This window comes from Linepithema humile, chromosome 1, assembly GCF_040581485.1.
Source record: "Linepithema humile isolate Giens D197 chromosome 1, Lhum_UNIL_v1.0, whole genome shotgun sequence".
NCBI classification, from domain to species: domain Eukaryota; kingdom Metazoa; phylum Arthropoda; class Insecta; order Hymenoptera; family Formicidae; genus Linepithema; species Linepithema humile.
In genome coordinates this window covers 25,695,803-25,720,159 of record NC_090128.1, presented here as the reverse complement: position 1 = coordinate 25,720,159, position 24,357 = coordinate 25,695,803, and the positions used below count along the sequence as shown (strand labels likewise).

At 39.6% G+C, this 24,357-nt stretch overlaps 1 protein-coding gene across 5 annotated transcripts in view; it reads right to left on the bottom strand.

The window, feature by feature from the left end:
• The window catches only part of LOC105678048 (beta-4C adrenergic receptor-like), a 194,683-nt gene that overhangs the window by 101,902 nt on the left and 68,424 nt on the right, over positions 1–24,357 (bottom strand). The window contains exon 1 of one of the 5 annotated variants that reach the window (XM_067357287.1): positions 14,829–15,323. The exons of the other annotated variants lie outside the window; for them this stretch is intronic. The gene's annotated coding sequence lies outside the window, so the exon portion shown is untranslated. Of the gene's footprint in view, positions 1–14,828; positions 15,324–24,357 lie in introns of those variants that run through there. 5 annotated transcript variants of the gene reach the window in all.

Below are 24,357 nucleotides of genomic sequence, written 5' to 3'. Positions count from 1 at the left end.
AATTATATTTTATTTATCTGTTACCATGGCAGCGGCCATGTTTTGTTTTTTTTTGTTCTTCGCTTCTTCACGTAATTCTTACTTACAGTCGCAATCACTACAATATAAAGTTCATACTCTCTTTATACTTTTCACGACATTATTCGAGGAATAAATATATTTTCTAAAGTGTATTTATCATAAAGCTCCAGTGTGTCTTTATTTGCTCATCCAGTGCGTACAGCAATTAAGTAATTGCCCAATAAATTCATTTTAATTTAGATATTCTAAATATGTTATTTTTCGATAGATAGAGGAAAATCTTATTCAAGTCAATGGCTGAAGGCTACAATCTAAATTTGCCTCTGGATGTTTGTAAATCTTAAGAAATATACAGAACTTGAAATTAATGTTATTGTAGAATTACTATATGTATTTTATTCCTCATTTCTTATATCTTACTTCGTTGCGCTTCACCTCTTACTAATATTTCGTTGTACTTCACCTCTTGTCATTCATTTGCACCCGATCCGCGCGTATTCATTGAACTTGTAATCGCGTAGATTGGCGTTAATTCAATCAAAGACGCGTATATACGCGGAACAGTGCTTACCAGTCAAATCATACTTGCTAGCGTTGATTCTAGATTTCCGTAATTCGATTAACCAATCCGAGGGAGCCGATTGTAATAGAACTACCATGGCGCGATAATGTTTACGAACTACGTTTCACGCCGGAGAGAAGCGGCCCTATTGATTTCCAGGCAGATTTCGCCCCTTTCTTATTAAGTATTCGCGATAAGCTATCGTTCCGCAAAATGGTTCACGGTCGCGCAGATTGACCTACCGTTTCGCCGATCTAGCACAGCCGGCGGAAAATTGACAATATAAATTCAATTATCGTCATAACGGACTCTAAGTGGAGTAAATCGATAAGCCGGTAGCCGAGCGGCCGGGATGTTCGCGCGGAAAATCTTTTTATTTTCACCGGTTTTATATCCGGTGCGCGCCCACGATGACGCAACCGAGGCCGTAACGATCGTTCCTATTTCCACTCGTTTCCCCGACAAGGGAAACGAGTGCTCAAGGGGTCAACGAGTGCCATGCTCGCGATGGCTTTCTGAAAAAGAGTTACAACTCGAAACACTCTGCTATATCAATAGCTTTTCAGTTACAAGCAATGGAGAATTACGATGCAATTTATTTTCCAAGTACATTCAACAAAATGCAAATGTGACGCATTTATACGACGAATTTTATTCACATCGTGTATATACGACTCTCATGTGCAGTTAAAACATCACATCGGCAAGTTTTATTTCATCGAATATTCGTCAAATAAAGCGTTATTTGTAACCGCTTTAGCAGAGACTCGAGAATAATTCAAAAATTATTCCCTCTCCCCCTCCCCCCTCCCTCCAACCCCTTTGTATCAATCACCAAACTGTCAATTTTTCTTTCTTCAATTTTTTTTCTCCAATACAGCGAGTTAAGTGCGGAAACGAATTGCTCTATTGCAATACGGACGGAGCGAAAGTGAAAGAGAGGGAGAGAGAGAGAGAGAGATAGAGGGAAGCAGGGGAGCATAATTTCGTTTGCACGGTGATGGTAAAGAATGGCAGAACCTGCTGCATGCAATTGCGTAGACTGGTTTATCGATTGGTCGAACGAAATTCACGTCGCCGGGCCGGAAGCCACGCATAAATCGGGTTTATACCGACAGTAAAATCCCACTTGCGTATATCAAAGTAACAGAGTAACACGATAAAATTGGGACCGGTATAAACTGCCGCTGATATGAAATCGACGTCATTAAATCACCAGATTTGCTAGATTGGCAGTGAATTACTTTATTTTTAACCATTAAACGCCGGAACCACGGGGATAAAACGAGGATTTTACCCGAACGCGGTTTTACTCCACTAACTATACACCGCCCGCGGGTGTCTCGCATCGATAGTGATGAAAATAAATCGCGTCGGCGTTATCTACTTCCGATACATCGCGTCGGTGATCCCCAAAACGTGTTTTGCGCGTGCCCTTTGGCAGTAATTTGGTTCGCGTACAAACGCGCGCGCTGATATTTCCGCCTCTGGTTTGATTAAGGTAATCACAATAAATTGTCAAATAGCAAAACGCGATACGGGATCCCCTAATACGAATATATATGGCCCGTTAAACAGCTTGCAATGATAGTTATTAGGTTCGCATTATCTAGATTGACCATGATAATAAAGTCTCGTGTGATAAAACGTTATGCCGTGTTCGGTTGAAACGTCAGTAATAAACGCGTGCAATCTCGCTTCGCATCCCGAGCGCGAGTATAACGGATTCGTGTCGAGTAATTAAACTAGCTCGCGGAGCAGCCTCAAAGAAACGTAGAAGTCTCAATAAATTAGAGACTTACCGGCAGGAGCATCCCACTTTTCGACGTTGTCACGTACACCGCGATTGTGTACTCGGCCTAACTAGCCGAACTTTCTTGATTACCAGATACGCGACGGATTAAATATTCATGATGCTTTTACGAGTCGCTCCGACGACGAGTCCAAGTATTCTGTCAATTAAGCATTTAAATCAACCGCGCGCCGAGAGAAGTTTGCGGGAAATTTTTAAAACTAACTTTTCACGCGCCGCGCCTAAAATGCTAGATATTCCGTAGGAGGGAAAAAAAAGACCTACGTCGAAAACTCAACCGCTAGATAGTTTAAACGTCATTTTATCCCAGCAAAGTCAGAAGATCGCTCGCGCTGCGAATAATTTACTCGCGAAACCACTCCGGGGGACCATTGCCGCAGGTACGAGACCATAGACGCAATTCCCTCCGGGACTCAACTGGCTATTGTGTTAGAGCGGGTTGTAGATTATAGTGCGAGTTACCCCAAGTCAAAGCCCACATCCCAAACTCCGTCGTCGAAACTCGCCAGCCTTACTCGTGGACAATATGCCACCCGCGAATAACGTCTAGTCAGAAAAGCTCGTCGGTCCTGCTGTCGGTCCTGTCCGTCCTGTCCGAATCCGAGTTTCTCTCACTTGTAGGGATGCGTCCATATAAAGGGTATCCGCGGCATCGCGCAATTTCTCTCCGCCAGACACTTTGACGAATTTGCAATCGACTTAGACTTAACAAAAATTTCATCGGATTCCACTTTTTTCCGCAGCTTCTGAATTCGCGATATCCTAGAACCGCGCGCGTTGATGATAAATAAGCCGCAAAGATTAATAAATTCAATTAAAGTCCTTCCAAAATTAAATAAGAAAAATTAAATTGCGTTATCCATTTATATTCCTAAAGCTTAAACTTTCTGTGTAATTTAAATCTTTTTTATATAAAAAAAATTAAAAAAAAAAAAAAAAAAAAAAGCTGCTCTTTATTATATATACATATATCGTTTAAGAAATGGAATTAGATATGTAAAAGATTGCATATATTTTAAACTATAAATTAAAAAATTAAAAACTCTTTAATTCTCAATCAATATCAATCAATACCTAAATAGCCAAATATCAACAATGTTTGATCAAATTTATCGGCCGTCTACCAACATTGCTAACATTTTGCTTATAAATTGCTGGGATAAATAATTGAAAAGCATGATACTTGTTATTGTAGCGTCTAAGGTCGGTAGAGAAGATGCGTAATGCCTATTACACTACCCTATCGGCTGTAAATCAATCCGATTGCACCAACGGGTGCCTGCGATCATAGTTACCTAAAGTTTCTTTCTTCATCGATATTACGGCCAGAGGTATAATCTAGAAAGGGACAAGGGAATAACGCTAACTAAAATCTGATAGCACAACTGCACCATTCATTCGCGTTAATATTGCGCGCCGTACATGTAGCACTCCCCAGAGGCCATGAAGCTTAACCAAAGCTGTCCCCGCAACTCATTCCAAGAAATCGGCGCTGCAGCCGACCTAACGGACCGGCTAACGCGAGTTATCGACAATCCCGACAAAGCGACGATACGACCGTGACGTTACCGATAACTGGCGACGATTATCGATAATTGTCAGCTCTTCCCGGGCTGTAAATTGAACTCACGGCCACTCTCGGCAACAAGTGCCAATTACAAAAGCGCCCGCACGAGACGGCGTTTACCCGGTTTACGTGTCGGACGGCGCGGCGGTGCCTTAATCTGCGATCGAAGATCGCCCTCCCAGAGAGGAAGTGAGGGAGACAGAGCGCCTTCGTGCCGACCTAACCCAATCCCGCGTAAGGCTGCGAAATTCGCTTATGGCGAGTCACGCGATTCGCCCGATGGAATCGCCCGAGAGGCTAATGCCATTAAGCGGCGTTTTCTCGGCCGGCACGATTAAGCGCCAGATTTTTCTGCGCGAACGTGGGTAACGCGCGCGCGACGTTCTCCGGGAGATTTTAATGGGACGGCGAGGGTCGCGTCTCTTGCGCGCGATCTTCCTACGTCGGACGTGATCCTAGCCGAGATATCCTCCCTCGCCTCTCGCCGGATAGGAGAGAAAAAAGAAAGAAAGAGAAAATGCACCAGCGGACAGCCCAATCGCGCGAGGATAGAAGCTTTCACGGATTCAGGAAACCCGACCGATCGGCCGAAGTGGAATTTTCATCCGGACTTCGGCACCGTAAACCGCAATGATGGAACGTGACGAATTTCACGTTACGACGCAGTCTCGCGCACGCGAGCAAGCGCGACACGAAAAAAAGTGGGAAAAAAGCGGTCGCACACGGTTTTGTGCAAATTCGCGCCTCGCCAACGTGCGCGCACTCGTACGCGAGGCACAAAAACTTCTGTGATTTTTGAGGGAACAAAGCGCGCGTCCCCGTAGCGCGTTGTTTCGCGAACGAGAACACCGTTCGGTTCATAGAGAAACGTCGATGTCGCGAATAGAAGCTTTGAAGGGAGCTAATAGTGTCGTTTAGCCTCGGAGTAAAATTTGAATCGCAGGGGGAGAAAGCGAAATTGCCCGGCGAAAGAACGCCGTTCACTGACATTTCATACAATGAATTGTTCTCCCACAATGGAGAACAATGTTCAATTACGGAACTTATATAACCTGCTCGAACCTGATGTTGTATTTGGAATAACATACGTACAAAAAATTATTTCATAACGCGTTCATAATTTAAGATCCAAAGCGTATTTACAATGAAATTCATTCCTTCTCGTGGCTTTTACGTTAAAATATGCACATATAAGAATATTGATGATTATTTTGACAAAATAAAAAATTAATAAAAATGTGACCTATAAACTCCAAGAACACACGCACACACAAAAGAAATAACAGAAAAAAGGGCTATGAGAACCAAAAATTTTATAAATTAATGTAAAATAAAATTACGAAATTTTTTGGCCCATTTTCGGGCCCTCTCGAGTCTAATGGGATGTAACTAAGAAGTCTTTTTCTTTCCTTGGTTACATCCCATTAGACTGAAGATAGCCTGAAATTGGACCAAAACGTTTCGTAATTTTACTCTTATTACTTTATAATATCGTTTACACCCCGACATCCACGCTTAGTTCTCAGAGCCCTTTTTTCTGCTGTTGTTTTAATAAAACAGTCTACAAATACATACAAACATTTCATATATAGTTTTGTTAAATTCATAGCGTTTTAAATTTTTTACAAAATGTTTTTTTTTTTGTTCAAGCTTTCATAAATGTTTCACAATGTTCGATTTTTCGACTAGAAAAATTATTTAAACATAATGAGAGATTACAGTGTTATTTTACTGCCAAGCTATTTTTTTCTCCTTCTAATCACGGTTTAAGGAAAAGTAACTTTCAACAGTCGTAAATTTTTTACTCACTGAAAGTACGATGCGAGTACAACACACAGCTGACTACGCTCAATTCAGAAGTCGTTTTTCGCGTTGCGCAGCATCGCCGAGCGTTTGAGAGCGCAAACTTCGAAATCATCGTTCGTTCGCACGGGATTCCGAACGAGTTCGCGAAAGTTTCATCGCCTATTGGGAACGGAATCGGCACTCGCTCGCAAAATCAGCTGCGCCATTTTCGCGCGCAACTTGTATCAGTGTCTATAGGAAGAAAATCGGAGTGCTTTGTATCCGGCGAAACGACTTCACGAAACGTATAAAAGATTATGCGAAAGCTTGATAAGAAAGCCGGCCTGAGAGAGAGCCTGCGCGTTCTCACAACGTGCCGCGAACACGCAACATCCTCCACGCTCTTCTCGTTGATTACAAAACTTTACGAGCAGCGGTGTAAACGGTGTGGATAACTTGCAATGGAAAACGAGTGGGCGAGTTTTCAAAAAATAGTCTTTCTCGCATTGGAAGGTTAGTTTAAAATTTTCGCATGAGGGTGTAAAACAATACGTGCTTCGTCCAGAGTGACAGTAAAATATATTGCGGGGTGAAGATAGATTTTGAAAACAGTATCAACTGTATAAGTTGAAGAAAAAAATTAATCTCATTTGACTAAGCAAAAATAATTAATTTAATTAGATTATTAATTAAGTCGAAATAAATTATTGTTCAACGACTGATTTTTTTATATATATAAAATGGATTTTTCTTCAACAAAAATGCAAAAAATTCTATTCCTAAAATTATTTAACTTTAAAGTGAAATTCATTTAGTTCCTTCAAGACCACCACACGATAAAAAATTTCACTGTTTACTCCACACGAAGGACATATTTCTAGGATTAACCACGGTTTAATCGAAAAGTGTCGTCCCATTTCCATGTAATTCCCTTCGACGAGACAGGCCATTCTTTCGCCGCGATTCCGGCGCGTCTCGTGCAAATTGAATCTAGTGCTTGAATTACGCAGATAACGCGAAATTACGTTGTCTCGCCGGACCGTTCCGAGCGAGCCTTCAGCACGGGACATAAAAGTCGAGCACGAAATTCCACCACGCGTCTCGGGCTATGATCGTGAGCGGGGAAAAGACGGGAGAGTCGAAACTGCCGTTTACACGAACATCTGCACGGTTTCTCTAGTCAAGTGTCGAGGGCACGCAGATACGTTACGTAAATGCACACTGCACTCCGCGTCCCTATCGAGCGGTATAAATCTTATCGGCATTAAAATCAGCGTTGTACGTCTCCGTCGACGACGGGGAGGTTCACTCGTGGAATGCTTGTCAATTCCAGCGTCGTAAAGGCGTCACTTCCCTGCCCGTTCCCTTACTATCTCTCGTGTCCTCCTTCATGCGAAAATCGTCATAAAGTCGCGCCCTTCGCAGAGACGAGTCGGCTTACGCGTTACATAGGCACGTAGGTTGGTACATACGTGCGCGGATCGATAACTCGCACATCGTAACTTATGCCGCGCCTCGTATACCCGTCATCCTCGTTCTCTTCGTCGTAGTCGTTGTAGTTGTCGTAGTCGTCGTAGTCGTAGTCGTCGTAGTCGTCGTCGTAGTCGTAGTCGTCGTCGTTGCCGCGATCGGTGAGAGCTTTTCAGCGGGATACGGCATTATTGTGCTGCCGTAGCAGCCACTGTCGTTGTACGCGTACATCAGATCGCGCGCACGTCCGCGCACGGAATCCCACCGAATCAGAAAATAATCATCGCGGCCTCGGCTCACGTGCGCGAGAGATAGTCTCACGTTCTCTCATCGGGATAGAGAGAGGTCCTCGGGTACAATTTTCACCGCGGTATTAAAACTCCGGGCACGTTGCATCCCCGTACCGGGGATGTCGCACCGTATGCGAGAAGCTGGTTAGCGACTTTCTTTACGCCATCCAGTTGCTCCGATGCGACGACAACGAGAACCGTCCGTCGCGAATACAAGAGACACGTATCTGCGTCAGTGATTTGTGTATCCCGGTGTGTATGGCGGAAGCCATGAATCGCGCAGGATTTCATCTATTCACGCACTTCAGAATAATTCCAGGATTGCTTTCCCGCGTTCGCTGCAATATTCTAGGATTTATATCTGTTAATTGGATTTATGCTTGCGGAAAAGCCTATTAATTATTAGAAACAGTTTGTTGTTATCACGCCACAACAAAACTATTTATCTATGGTTATATTATATTTACAGGGATGACATAAGAGATGCAGCGAGTAATGCGACGCTTCGTTGAGCGTATATATAACTACGTTACGTACTGTTACGTAATATAGTCATGTAAACTATGTTATAACTCACAATCCCTGGAATTGGAAATAAAACAATCCAGTTTGAGATGATCCAATTTAATGTTGCATGGGAAACATTCCGGCTTCTATCAGTCAATTTATAATAAGCATGTGATTACGTATAGTTATTACGAAAGCCAGCAGTATTTTGATATTAAACATTAGAATTATTATGATAAAAAGAAGCGAATCATTGCTTTCATCAACTCGCAATTATCAGTCGGACCCCAGATAGATATAAAGTACGGAGCAAAAACAACAACTCGCCGAAGAAAGGGCGCTCGAAATGATAGCGTGTCTTAAAATCGCCAGCAGACCTCGGCCGGCAGTTTCCCCTCTATTTTATACTTTTACGACGGAGGGCGCGACTATTCCAATAATCGTAAAAATGAGGCAACGTCTCGGAATAGCGCCGCGGGCCAAGATACGCGTCATTAGGCGTGCGGCATTCGCGAAGTTAGGAGGAAGAGTCGCGAGTATAAGCCGTATCAAGTAACGGCCGGTCGTAACGATAACCGTATCAATGCTAAACTCGAGTTCTACGAGCGCGAGGTGAAAACGCGAAAAGGCAAATATAGAAAGAAAAACATTCGGATCGTCGCTGCATTATTACGCATTAATTATGTATACAGATGCTTAAAGTCAACAGAAATGCGCAATACTTTTTTCCCCTGCTGTATAAATACCGCAAATGTCAACGCAGCATTTCCTTAATTATATGCAAAATCGCTCTTATTTGCGATGGCTCGCAGTTTTGTTCTCTCGATATTTTTACTCTTCCGATTTTCACTTTCCATCCTTCCTTAATTGTGAAATGCGAACGTTAATGTTTTCAATTTTACGGTGATATATAGATTGCTCTCAATTTATTTTTTAATTATGTAACACTTAATGCAATATTAATATCTGATGACTATCCTGGAGATAACGTGATTGAAGCTAACAATGCCGAAAGTACGGAACATCGCGCGAAAGGCACCGCGATACTATCGCGTAGTCTCGTGAGTATATGTAATTATGTTCACGGCGATCACGAAAACGCAACGAAACGAGCACGCACGTACGAGGAATATCGGGGATGCTTAATTGAAGCCGTGCTCGGTGTACGGAGCGAGTCAGCGGGCGTTTTACTCCGCACGAGGGATACGGGCCGGCTTTACTCCGACGGATTCTTAAATCTTTCGCGAATTACGTGACGCGAATCGTCGCGGAGGCAGGCGCGACGACAACATGCGACGCGGCGGCCGTACGCCTGATTTCGCATCCGACTCGCGCCGATTCGGCCATTCCGGCCCTCTCCTCCTCGCATCAGTCAATCTCTCTTTGCCGTTTCGGACACGTAAGTGGTGGAATTGCGCTTCCGGGATACTCTTTGATGTCCGTCGCTCGATCGGCTCGATTGGTCGAGCGTCCGTGAATTCTATCGGGGATTCGTTTCCCGACGAAAGGCGGAAGTCGAGAGGCCGAGTGATTCCACGTATTGGAAATACGGCGCATCACCTCCCCCCCCCCCCCGAGGGACGTTAGCGAGAATTCTCCATGGCGAACGCAACGTTTTAATTCCAATGTCGAGAGGTGTCGGAATGCAGCAGCAAACTGAGGAAAAGCCAAACGCTAATGAATATAATTTCGCGTTCAGGTGCCGAGGACGCGCGCCGATGTTGCGCGGAGTGACGTCGAAAAAAAATGCTCAAGCTAGTTGCGCGCGATCTACGGTGGTCTTCCCCCCTCCCGCGCCAGATACGGCGTTTTAATCTTCGCGGTCGACTTACAACTCAATACGTGTTTCGAACGGCCAAGTAGAAGTCGGAGAGCGCGGATTATCACGCCACGAGCGCTGAAACATCTGATGCCGATCCGGGATGGGTAATTACGCGGTCATTCGGTAGATAAACCGGTTAAATCATCCATGTCGAACTATCCTCGGACTGGTTATCTTCGTCCCCTCCCCTCTACTCCGCCCGCTTCTTGTCCCACTCGTTACGCTTCGCCATTATCAATCCGGTCCTCCTCTCGACCGGACCAGAACGCGGTCGCGCTGCAGTTTAAACTCTCTCATTGAGGATCGTTAAGGTTTCTTTCTCTCCCTTTCTCGCTCTATTTCTCTTGCTCTCTCCGTCGGTCTAAGACGATCGAACGACATAATAATCGTTTAAGGTCTATCAATAAAATCAAACCTCTTTAGAGAGCTTAACGACGCGGACGTGTATAACGCAACGGTGGCGTCGACCGCGTCGTCGTATGATCGCTTCGTCGATTATCGTTCACTTTTCACGCTCTACCCACCCCGCCGTATGACGTTTAGACATACTTCCGCGTAATTCTTGTTATGTGCGAGACAGGCAATCCATAAATACGTGAAGGAACGTAGTAAATGGATCCACGCGCGCGACCAACGCGTTCAATTCGTTCGGCAAAAGTATACAAAATATCTATGACGAAAGGATTTTATAAATATCTGCGCGGCCTATGTATTCTCACAATTAACATCAAATACAACCATTTGATTAAGTTACGTCGTGTAGCTTGAAAATTGAATAAATTCGTATAAAATAGATAAAACAACGATAATTGCGTAAATATAAAATGCAATTTTAATTAGAATCATAGTACAAATTCAAAACACTTTTGATCTGACACTTTTGAACCGTGCAAATTGGCACAAGACGCAATAATCGTGACTACTAACCTTAACTCCAATCACAGGGCCGAAAAGGAACAAGTCACGCGATTTCACGGACGCGATCTGTTTTTACAAAGCTTAATGGATTAATGGGGCACTCTGTCAATTGGATAATCTGACGTGGGTAGATAGTTTGCGAACTGACATCGTTCCGAAGCAAATCGCTTGACGAAGTAATTGTACTGATCAGCGTAACGCATAAAAAATTCTGCCGATTTTACTATTGCGAAAATTTCGGGAAATAATTTCGTCCAATTTTCCGCTGAATCTCGTTACCCGACAAAACGTTACAGCAACAGCTGAAGCTCGTTAAATGTATTTTGAGCAGGCGTGTAATAACAACGTGTTATTGTTCCACATCGGTGTGGAAACGTCCGGTGCACGCGCCGAACTAAAATTACTGCGTAACCTTGACAAAAGATTCCAGTTTGTCCGATTTCACACGGCGAATATAATATCGCAAACCTGATTAAACACGAACTTGATTACTCGATGCATTTATTTGTCGTTTACTTCGATTTAGCAATTACACGGTAAAACAACAGCCATTATGCTTTTAATTTAATTTATATCTTTTAATTTAAGTATAAACCAGATTTGGAAGAGGATACAAACTAAAATGTTGTATCATAATATTGTCCCTTTTTTTCTATATTCAGTAATAACAATGTATATGTATTTCATTGCAAATTTCAAAATATTTTTTAAAATCAAGAATTTATAAATTGTTAAAAAAATTATTGTATACAAATTTTAACATTTGTCTATGTTTACTAAATCTTGTTTAAACAATGTTTATTTATACCCTAATAATAAATAATTCAAGTTAAATTGTTTTCATATTAAAAAATATACGTATCAACTCCAATTACAATATATGCCTCAACAAAACTCCTATAAAAAGATAATAAAAAAAGAAAGAATTTTCTCAACCGCTCTGTCGTTTTACTCTACGTATCTCACGTTACGTATCTACGTATCTCTCGTTACGAGATATTTTATGTACTTGAATGCATCGTTTTGATCTTATCTAGCAATGTCTTCAAATTTATATATCGTGACACGTATCATTACACACATGTATCTGTAGATCGAAGTGCATCATTAACGCCCACTCGATATGAAATAAAGTACCTCTCGCGTCTCAACATTGTTCAAGAGCACGGTATCATTTCGGTAATGAAGGGTGGCTGCGGCAAATGTGGGCCTCCTTGAGCTGTCTCGAGAGGGGCAACTAACGAGGGTATCGAGAAAGACAATCTACCGCAAGACAGATAATTCTGATTCACTACGACGGATCATCAATGCGAGGCATGCATTTCGTAAGATATTGTTTAGATTTTCACCTCCGTGACTGCTCAATGTATCGGAAAAAAATTAACATGATGGCTTCCGAGATAAGGCAACCGCTTTATGCTAACCGGAATCGATATGCGATCGATATAGGCTTTCTAATATGTTCCACTTAACTTTGTCTCGTGATAGACGATGTGTGTGATATTGAATTACATACAGCGTGTCGCAAAGCATTAAAGCATGACGGTCAAACTTCTGGCACGAACGTTTGTTAAACACAGAGCACAGTCATCGCTACATTTGCCTCAAAATACATTCGCTGTTCACGCCACTCCTTGCGTCTACGATGTAAAATGATATACGCTTCTAATTCAGATACTTGAGCCTTGGGTTATCGTAGGTTATTAAGACCAATATAAGCAGTTCTCTCTTTGAACAAAGTGGCAGCTTGTTTTCGTCCAAGAAATATGTTACGTCAGATTTAGTCGAAGCGGATTTCGGGGTCTTGAGAATCGGCCAAGAATCGAAAAACAGAACGGGAAACGGAAGAGCCGGAATTTGAATACGAGAATTGCGAAAGATAGGGGATGTGATTCATGCGACGACGAGTAGGGTATAAGTATTCGAAATCCGAAAATGCCAAAAACTTTACTGCAACAAATTAACTGCCAACCGAACTATTATCTGCGAATATACATTGTGTAAATGTTGACGAAAAAATGAAATTACATATAAATAACATTTAAATACTTTTGAAATTATTGAATTATTTTTTTCAATAAAATACCCTTTTAATTCTTGAAACTGAAATTATAATTGCAAAATTTTAATTCTAACTATAATTACTATAATTGATTATAATTGATATTATAATTTATATTATAACCGATTGAGTGGAAATAATAATACACCGTGCACGGAAATTTAATTGTTGACAGATTACAGAGTGGCTGAACATTGAGTTACACTAAGCACGTAAAACACCTCGAGCAAAAATAAATAAAAGCGCTCTTCGGCAACATCGTTAAACGAGTTGTATTCTCTTTCCGCGATTCCCCGCGCAGAAATCTACGAAGCCCTAAAATTCCATAGATACAAGCAAGACTACAAATCGCGTTAACCTTCTTGGCCCCGCCATTCGCTGCCCATCTTAAATTCAGGGCATGGAATGCCGCACTGGGGAAAAAGGCAGACAACGTCCTTAAACCCGAGACGGAAGATAGGGACCTGGTAGGGTTCCGCCAATTCTCTCGTCACGAAATATATTTCCTAAATAGAAGTACCGTTATATTCCTTCTAGGTTGCGCTAAGTTGGGTAAATAGGAGAACGTTAGAAGAACACAACTATTCGACAATAAATTGCAATTTTGAAATCATTACAAATTGCATATAATAAATAATTCGAGCAAAATTAACGAAATAGAATAATAAAATAAAATACAGATCTGAGCAAACAAACACTTGGAAAAGACATATGTTGTACCAAAAATGTGGAGCTTAATGGCTGGTTTATGCTTCGGTCTTAATCTTAATCTTAGTCTTAGTCTTAACTTAATCTTAAGGACTCGTTTATGCTTCCCTGGAAATTCGGACTACGGATGTGCAAATGTAACAAAACCTAACCACAAATTGTAATAGAAAAACTATAAAAACACTTCTACACAGTTTTTGTTCTTTCAATTTAAGAGGTTAGATTCTACATACTAACTTACCACTTAAATTTAGCGCTTCTCCAATAGCGTTCCAACTATTCTTCACCACTAATTTATTTTTATAATTTGGATTTTTTTTATTCCAAACAACATCGAATTGTTGGACACATTCAATTAAATCAGCATCACTCATTTTCGTATTTTACAAGAATCGAAAACCATTATTTCGCGCGGTTTCGTGCTGCGTCGGACGTCAGACTTACCTCATTGGCCCGGCCTTAGGACATTAGGGACTAAAGTTAAAAGATGGGATCTTTCCAAGATTAAGATTAAGACTAAGATTAAGACTAGGGAAGTATAAACGCCCTTATGGCATTCTACGTTATCAACTCTTAATATTAAGATTAAGACCGAAGCATAAACCGGCCATAAAGCATTATAAAACAAAAATGTAATTATATATGATCAATTATTCTTCTAATTTTACATCCATCTTTGTCAATTTACCAGCCTTAATGAACTTTACTCAGCAGGCTTGGAATAAAATTTTAATTGATGCGCGTTCCATTTCCAAGTTTTCCTACTATTCTAATTATGGACATTAAAGTAAATTGACGGCACGCGTGTTGTCTTTTTCTATTGACAACTAATTATGGGATATGAAGACATTGAAATATTAAATATGATATGAATATTAATACCAGCAAAATCTACACGTATGCAATAAAAAAGTTGCACGATAATTCGGTTTTTAACAAACGCTGTCACATACGTAACTTTATATTTTTTAACAGACACGCACTCGTTCCCGAGACACCCGCGAGAAATAAATTACGTAACAATTCACGTGGATATCAAATATCATCGGCCCGGAGGAGAGAACCTGTCCCGTCCAGATTTCGTCCTTCCCTTCCTCTTCATCTCTTTCTTTGCTCTCTTCCCTTTCCTGCTGTTTTTTTTTCTTTTCTTTTTTTTATCACCGTCACTGCCCAGCTTTCGCTTGGTAGACATACTACCTGTGCTGATCGTAAAGCACCCCCGTCGTAGATACGCCATTGTCGCTCTGTGAGTCGCTTGGGAACCGGAACGTGCATACTCAGGTATGCGTCTGGGTATTCTTACCTGTTGAACCTTCGTCGTTGAACTCTCGACGCTTTGTCCGCGTTGCGTGTACGTAGTGATCCGGTGCGCGATCGCGCGCGACGAGTTTTGCTGGGCATAATCGTGCCGGGGACCCGCGCTCGCATTCATGAATTTAAGCGGAACGTGAACTCCGATTTAAACAGAGTCTCAGGAGGGAAGAAGGAGATCTAAGGGCGAATCAAGGAGGCGCGCCTCCTTGAATTTTAATTCGGATTCGAGTGTGCGGCGGCGGTACGCGCCCACGTCGGAGCGATCGGTAACGAGATCGCGCACGCCGTAGATCGCGAGATTGCGCGACCGTGCGCGAAGGGATTAATCAGAGCACTGTCTGCCAGGACTGAAATACGCGAGATCTCACCATCGATCCTGCCGCGACTGACCTAAATCACGCGCTCTAACGAGCCCGGAAGGATTTATATGCTTGCGGCCTCGATAAGGAAAGTATCGCGAAACGCGCTTCGGCCTACGCGTGTGCTCGCGCCACGATTTTTTGACAAAATGAATAGATACAATTAGCCATTCAAATATCAATTATATATGAGATTTGATGAAAGTAAATTACCTCAAGTCAAACTGAATAATTCAACACGCGATAAAAGCAAATAATCATTCAAGATTAAATAGTAAAGCTCAATTTACTTCATTGAATTGATAATCTTTTGTTTTATTTATCGCTAAAAATAATCGCAAAAAAATAATAAAAATTAAACTTTCCCAGGTAATCTCTTGTTCTAACAAAACTGCGGAGAAGACCTGTTATATAAAACTTTACTCAGAACTCATATATCATCTAAAAAAAATTGGTTACTTCAATTCTAAATCATCTTACATGTACATAAAAAGTTCTAGAGCTTTTTCAATGTGACCATGCTGCCATGATAAATATATATGGAAACGTTATATGTTTAATATTATAATATCAAAATAACAATAAACAGGTATTTCCACTTAAGATTCTTTTGCTGAAACTTCTGATGCCAAGCATTTGCATACAATAGCGTACTGCGTCAGAGCCGTGTGAAAAACAACTAGATAACGTGAGTACACCCTATTCTTTTACTCACAATTTAATATCCACACGCTCGATAAGAAGATCAAGAGACACGGTAGTGTCTCGCGCCAAGTTCACGCGCAGCGCAAGACCGACCGTGTATGTTGTTTGTATTTTTACGCGAGCCCGAAAGTTGAGACGAGCCGAGATTATCGGATCTCAATAACGGCTGGGCCGATTGAGTTGTTGTTAGGCTCAATCGATAGCGCATACCCAAATTACATAAGAAAAGTATGCTTGTTTTTACTGTAGGTGCTGTAGAAAAAAAGTTATAATAGTCCAAAGTCGAAATGTCTAAAATAGTACGATAAAAATGTCCAGCTAAAATGTCCATGTTCCGATTTCTGACGTTAGGTGCGCTGATGGCGCTGAGAAGCCGCGCGGCGCGCGCTTACGTTGGCATTTGCATTTATTTATCAAGAGACACGGTAGTGTCTCGCGCCAAGTTCACGCGCAGCGCAAGACCGACCGTGTATCTTTACGCGAGCACATGAGCTGATAGGAGTCGAGATTTTCATATCTCAATAATGCGTGGACCGATCGAATTTATAATAGGCTCAATCGATAGAGCACATGCGATTTACATAATAAAAGTATCTTTACTTTTTTTGTACATGCTTTCTAAAAAACTATATTAATTGCCAAAGTTTGCCAAAGTTTGCCAAAGTCGAAATATGCCGAAATCTATGTAAGCTTGGTCGTCGTCGTCTGTTCGTCATCCTTCTCTAATATATAAGTTTTTCCTTTGTCAACTAGAAGCATCAAAATGCGACATGGTTGTCCTTTTCTACATCCCGTGAAATGTCAATTCCCGCATAAGAGCGTCTTTTTTCTTTCCTTTCTTTTTCTAAAAGATGTCTGTCCTTTTTCAACATGGCGGCGCTCAGACCTGTCAGCTCGCAGCTTTGATGACACTAATCACATTGATATAATTAATATCGGTCGTAAAATGTATATGTAACGTGTTGTGGAGACGAATAGAGATAGTGTATATCAAAATAATAGTATTCTTTATAAAAAAAATTTTTCTCGTCTTGAAGTGCAGAAGTGTAGCAACACACATGCTGACAACACTCTTAAAGGGAACGTTCACAAGTGTCCCTTCCCGATTTGATTCTCCTTGAAATATGTTGTAAAACATACAATTTGAGAAGACACGTATTTTTTTATAGCGGCCCTAACTCAAATTTAAAGGGTGAAACACCCTTTTGAAAAAAACGAGTTTTTTCTTTGTGTGTAACTATCGCCAAAACCGTAGGAGATATAAAAAAATGTTTCAAGTAGAAGTTGTATGGCTTGTAATGGGCTTTATAACTGTGTAGTTGGATTTTCAAAAATGTAATTTTTTTTAATTTACTCTTACCCCTTGGTATTATTTTTTCGAATTTCAAAATTTTTGTAATGACAAAAGTTGTAGCATTTTTTACGCTAAATTCAACCATATATGATTTTATTATGTTCCGAAATCGCATCTTTCAAGAATAAGTCATCAGTATCATATTATATGCGTCGCGCTGCATGACGCATTGTTTATACCGCACTTGTGTTGCGCAATAGTCGTTAAATAAATATAAAAATGACATGTTATCATATATTTAAGGAAGAAAAGTTAACTAAAATTGTTGCTAAAGCATCCCTTCCACATTACACTCTTATAGATAATCGCTGCATTTCGTATGCAGCGCGTTGTCATATACAAGTTAGCTATCAGCGCATATTACACTTTGAAGTTTTGCTTGCAGTGACCACGGGAAAATAATTTATGGAACGAAAACAGTGAATGAATCAATCTATTCAACATATATCCACCCTGACTCTACTCTCTTGGCCCGACTTGACTGACAATGAATAAAATTCTGTACATACTCTTTTTCAACAATTTTAATATAGTGCGATATATTCTACATACTATTACATTTTATTAAATTATTACGATTTTTTTAAACTATGGTATATAAAATCTTGAAATATAAAATGTATATTATAAGTATAATTATAATATATTGATACAATAAATAAGCTTTTATATATATATAAGCTTATTTATATATATTATAATTATACTTATAATATACATTTTATATACCATAGTTTAAAAAAATCGTAGTAATTTAGTGGAATGTAATAGCATGTAGAATCACAGTATATTAAAATTATTGAAAAAGAGTAAACTGTACAGAATTTTATATTTTATTTCATTCTCAGTCAAGTCGGGCCAAGAAGGTAGAGTCAGGGTAGATATATGTTGAATAGATTGATTCATTCACTGTTTTCGTTTCATAAATTATTTTCCCGTGGTCACTGCAAGCAAAACTTCAAAGTGTAATATGTGCTGATAGCTAACTTGCATATAACAACGCGCTGCGCACGAAATGCAGCGATTATCTATAAGAGTGTAATGTGAAAGAGATGCTTTAGCAACAATTTTAGTTAACTTTTCTTTCTCAAATATATAATAACATGTCATTTTTATATTTGTTTTGCGACTATGCACAACACAAGTGCGGTATAAACGGTCATGCAGCGCGACGCATATAATGTGATACTGATGACTCATTTTTGAAAGATGTGATTTCGAAACATAATAAAATCATATATGGTTGAATTCAGCGTAAAAAATGCTACAACTTTTGTCATTACAAAAATTTTGAAATTTGAAAAAATAATAACAAAGGGTGGGGGTAAATTAAAAAAAATTTCATTTTTTGAAAATTTAACTACACAGTTATAAAGTCCATTACAAGCCATACAACTTCTATTTGAAATATTTTTTTATCTCCTACGGTTTTGGCGATAGTTACACACAAAGAAAAAAATCGTTTTTTTTTCAAAGGAGTGTTTGATCCCTTAAATTTGAGTTAGAGCCGCTATAAAAAAATACGTGTCTCCTCAAATTGTATGTTTTACAACATATTTCAAGGAGAATCAAATCGGGGGAGGGGACACTTGTGAACGTTCCCTTGTTAGTATTCTGTAGTTAGTGGACAGAAAGTGTACTTTGTGCACATTGGTGGAATCGGCAGGTATGTAATGTTTATAGAGAAGAAATGTCTAACACTTGGATTGAAGCTGACGATACGCTAATTAAAAAAAGACAATGGCCTAGAGGTGCTAAAGATGTTTTTGTCATTCTTACAGAAATTTGATCAAAAGTAATCTGTTTTTATATATGAAAAAACGCAATAACTTAGAAATACAAATGGTTTTTTATACCCTTTTTATGATCACTAATAATTTTCTTATAAAACATGTTGTAAAATATAAAAAAAAATTATTAGGTTTGTATAAATTAAGATTTCTATAATCAAAAAGAGGATTGTCGTATTGAAAATATGACGGGAGTGATGGTGGGATATTATTACCATTATTTTTACTAAAAAAAAAGAATCATATTTATTAAAATTATTTTTACTAAAAAAAAGAAATGATATCTCACAAAAAAACCTTTTTTTTTAAAAAAGGTAAAAAAAGGGCGCCAAGTACAAGCCTTGTTATATTAAAAAAAAGTTTTCCTCATAAAAAAACCTTTCCAAAAAATTGTTTTTTTTTTTAAAAGTTTTCCTCATAAAAAACCTTTTCAAAGATAATAATATACGCGAAGGAATATACTGCTACTGCTATAGTAAGCTGATCAGAGTCTCGTAATTTTTTCAAACTGCAACCGCAGTAGTAATTCGTTCTCCTCGTATTTATTAATCCCGTCGGTGTTTGCTCTCGTTCTTACTTCTCATCCATATCTGGTCTGCGACCGTGTGTGTATGGATGTGTGTGTATATGTGTATGCACGTCGCACGTTAATGAGATCCGTGTGACGTAGAGCTCGGCAAACGAGTTAGCAACGAAATACATACATACGTACACAGACATGTTCATCGCGCATTTCTACAGTTTTTTCGCGAGTGCGCGTGATACAGAAAAAGCTCGCAAAAACTCACGAGAACCACAGAGCAATACGCGAGTACGTGAGTGCGTTTAATCGGTAACTTTTTTTAGTGCGCGACCGCTGCGCGATTTATCTCGTGATAATTGGCCCGACAGGTCTCTCGAGACACACGAAGCGCATTGCCGAAATTTATGCAAAAATGCGTATCATCTATTACTATTAAACGAATATTCTTCAATCAATGAAAACAATAATTAAACAACTGATATACAAAAAGCAGAGAATATGGAATCAGAAAATATTCAACTGAATAATTATGATTATCAGTTCTATTATTACTTGTGAAGTAATATAATTTTATTGTTCCAATAATGAACAAATGATGTAATTTATCAATTCGATTCATTATATATCTGCAGTTAAAAATCTATTGAAGCGATTACTAAATTCAATGAATAAAAACAATAATTAAACAGCTGATATACAAAAAGCAGAGAATATGGAATCAGAAAATATTCAACTGAATAATTATGATTATCAGTTCTATTATTACTTGTGAAATAATATAATTTTATTGTTCCAATGATGAACAAATGATGTAATTTGAATGAACAAGTGAATCAATTCGATTCATTATATATCTACAGTTAAAAATCTATTGAAGCGATTACTTACTGAACTAGTGCTGAATAATAAGTAATAAATAAATTTAAAAACTTTCCATCACATTATTTACACATAATATTCTTTCGATTAAAGTCAAGTTTTCCAAAATTTGAACTTTATTAAAGTATCTACTTGCCTTCAAATAACTGAGAATATAACTATTGGAAAAGTGATGTTGTTTTACTTAAATTACTCTCTTGCCGCGAGATATTATTTTCGCGCGGTTTTAATAGAACTGTATTACGTCGGTATATTTTTCCAAGGAACCAATAATGAAACCATAAGTTGGAAACTGTACGATATTATGATTATCCGATCTGATATGATAAAAGCTAAATTAAAAAATATAACAAGTTTGAAGTAATAATAATCAGCGATTAAATAGGCGCATAAGAGAATGAAAAATTATACAAGATAGCAATTTATACACATAGAAGATAAAACAATACCTCTCATATGTATATTTAATATCGTTCAGTCCATGTCTCACGCGCGCGCGTGTGTGAGTATGCATTGTGTTTAGAAACACGACGAATATATTTAAATTGTGCGCAAAAAGTGGCTTTTACAAACACTTTAATTAAATCGGGAAATATAATAATTCTGTGTTTATGCAAAAATATATAATGGTGCAAAACACATCTCCCTAATGTCTTAAAAAATATACGTAAATTTTCATAAATCCGTATGACGATAATATTTGCCGATAAATATGCAACAAATATGCAGCATTCACAGCATGCTTCCTGATAAATTTCGTCACATTGATTTTATACAATAAAAGAGTTGTTATTTTGTCATTCGTTATTTCATTTGTACAAAGTGAGGTATTAGTTCGGCGAATATCTATCGATTTGAACGCGCGGTATATATGGAACATTGATAAGAAATATTTGCACAAACATATATTGGCTGAATCCACCGCGTTATACATCACGTTCCAGTATTTTTGCACGCGTATTTCGCAATCTGTCCCGATTGGATTTCATCTGCAACGCAGGCGCCTTCTTTGTCGCTGTAATTCATACCATCTCTCGCGAGCCGCGCGCAAAAGCAATCCGCACGAGCGCGGCTGTCCGATAAATAAAATAAATAGAACACCGTCGAGCTGTACACGGGATGTGCTGTAACCGATCGCGTCAGCGAGTCGATGAGCAATATTTACGATCCCCTGGACCCGCGGCTTCCCCAGCGAGGAGGAATGAGAACCGCCTTGTCGCACTCACCCTAGGGCCCTCTCCGTCCCGTCTATCGGAGACTCTCCTATCCTCGCGTGCAAATAACACGAGGAGTAACCTACGGATATTCGCCGGCGCTGGCACACCGGCGCGTGTACGCTAGTGTTCGTCGTTTAAATATCGCCGCGCGTACTCCAATAAAGCCCCGCGGGGATTTTCGGACGGAAACGCTTAGAGCGTCTCGCGCGCGGCAAAACGCGATTCACCACCATCACACCGTCGGGGAATCGGCCCTTTCATTCTGGATCTCGTTAGTACGATTGTAAACAAAATCTCGACCGTAAACAAACGCACGGAATTACAAGCGCGCGGTGTCGGTAAACGCTAAACGCTGCCGCGCCGCGGCGAGCCATTGGCGATTCCGTTTAATGTGTCGCACCGCGCGGTTTCAGGAGGGGGATAAAAATAGCGAGGCACATGGTACACTGTTTGCCCGCGGCGCCGACCGCGACTGTTCAGATCTAGGGGCTAATGCGATAATCTATAGACCACCATAAATATTTCCCTGGTGTTGCACATGTGTTTACGAAAGAATCTAACGCGCTAACGAGATCGTTGCGCGGTTGTCTCGGACGAATAATTCCGGTGGTTGAATCTTTTACCGCCCTTCGCATAACATTTTCAGCAGAAGAAATTGTGCTTTTGGATGCTTACTTAGCAGCGTCGTTACATTTACCGCACGTCGATCACAGTCGATGTTTATCAAAAGCCAAGCAAAGAAAATAAAATTTTTTAAATAATTTTATTTAAAAATAAAACGATATATAGATTTTTTTAAATATATTAATTTTTTTTCTTCTTTTTTCTTTTTTTTTTAATATGATCTTGCAATCCTCTCGCGATCAGCTTGCACAGTAATCGAAGTATTAATAAAGAAAACAATTGTGAGTCAACTATAACTTGAAAACGGAAGCTTTTTGCAATCTTCGCAAACAATGTCTGTTTTGAGATTCGATTGCAGATAAAACTTTGTAAAATAATTCAGAGAGAAAGTATACATTACGCATCACAATGTATATACATGAAATAGATAAATTTATGCATAAAATAGTTAAAGTAATAAATTAATTCAATAGAGAAGGCAATTAAGAAGATCCCGAATCGACAGGTCACTCGCTTATTCGAAAAAAATGTATTGATTCTATATAATTAATTAATTAATTAATATTATTTAAATAAAATTATTTAAAAAATAAATTAACTCAACAAATTAGTAAATAAAATGTAACATAGTCACCTAATTCAGATTTTTTTTCAAGTCTTACACAATCGTGAATCTCTGCTTGCACACACTTTTTATTCAAGTTTGTTATCTAACACTGTTTATGCTGATAAGGGTTGACATATGATCAAAAAATATCTCTATAAATAATTCACAACTTTTGCGTACCTCGATTTCATCAATCTTAAATAAATGTGTTGCATAAGTAATTAAAAATATATATCTTATGGCATAATAGATTCTGAAATCAGTTTCTTGTTTTCCACGCAAAGTTTAGTACAACAGGCTTATCACTTTCTCGTACCATACCCTTCAGTCGCACGCGTCCGCACGCGACGCTGAACGCGACAATTCGCACACGTACACGTAGGGATCCAAGTGCATCTATTGAACGATTTGAGGCGGAGCATCAAAGCTGCGTGGCGATAATTTTGCGCGCCGCGTAGCGCAATTATCAGCGTCGGCGAAATACCTACGTGACGCTAATGGTTATAATCCCGTTGTCGCTACGTTTGACAGTCACGTCAGTCACGCGTAACATAGCCCTAATTCCATGATGTGCACAGCCGTTGTGTGACACGTACAAATGCCCCACACAAATGGCACAGATGTGCGTGGCTCGCGCACGCTCGCTCATCGAGTACCAGAAGAGTATTTAAATGCGCCCGTAAACGCGTTCAGACTTTTTGGTCCAGCGGGTTACAGCCGTATAAACCGCTGCATTTTTCATTAGATCAGGCAGATCCTGATTTAACGCTCACCGATAAATTAGATCGATGTAAATAGTTTGTTGGATTTTTATTACGTTATTATTCAAGTGAAGTTATTAACCTAATTGTTTTTCTCGAAAATTAATCGCTCAAATTGTCAAAACTCATACTATAATTTTTAAACTCATTATAAAATCACTAAAAAATAATGAACAATCTCATTTCAATCTCCTTCTTGAATATTAAACATGAGAGTTTACCCTCGAGTCTTGATTATCACTGATGTATTCCTCGCACCTGCTTCCTCAACCATACAGTGATGTCCTTATTCGCATTCGACGAAGAAAAGATACATCTCATTAAGCGACCAAGGAGTAAAAATATTTGTTTATCATTATAATCTAAGAACGTGGCCTACGCCAACGTTGACTTTCCTGATATGAATTCCGGGAAAAACACCTTATGCCTGAGAGCGTACCTCGTAATTAAGCGCGCTTCAAGGAACTTTCGTGTACCTTTTGCTCGCCCCTTATGCATATAGCCGATGATATAGGGCGTCCAAGTGACTTCGTGAAATATCGCGCTTTTAACGAATCGCGTGCGCGCACCGGCCTGCCGCCGGTGGGATTACAAACGCCGTCCGTTAAATTAACCCGTCGTTACGGGTTGTTAATGAACGCGATGGATCTCCGAGTGTGCGAGAAACCCCGTAACGATTAACAAAAACATAAAATTCAC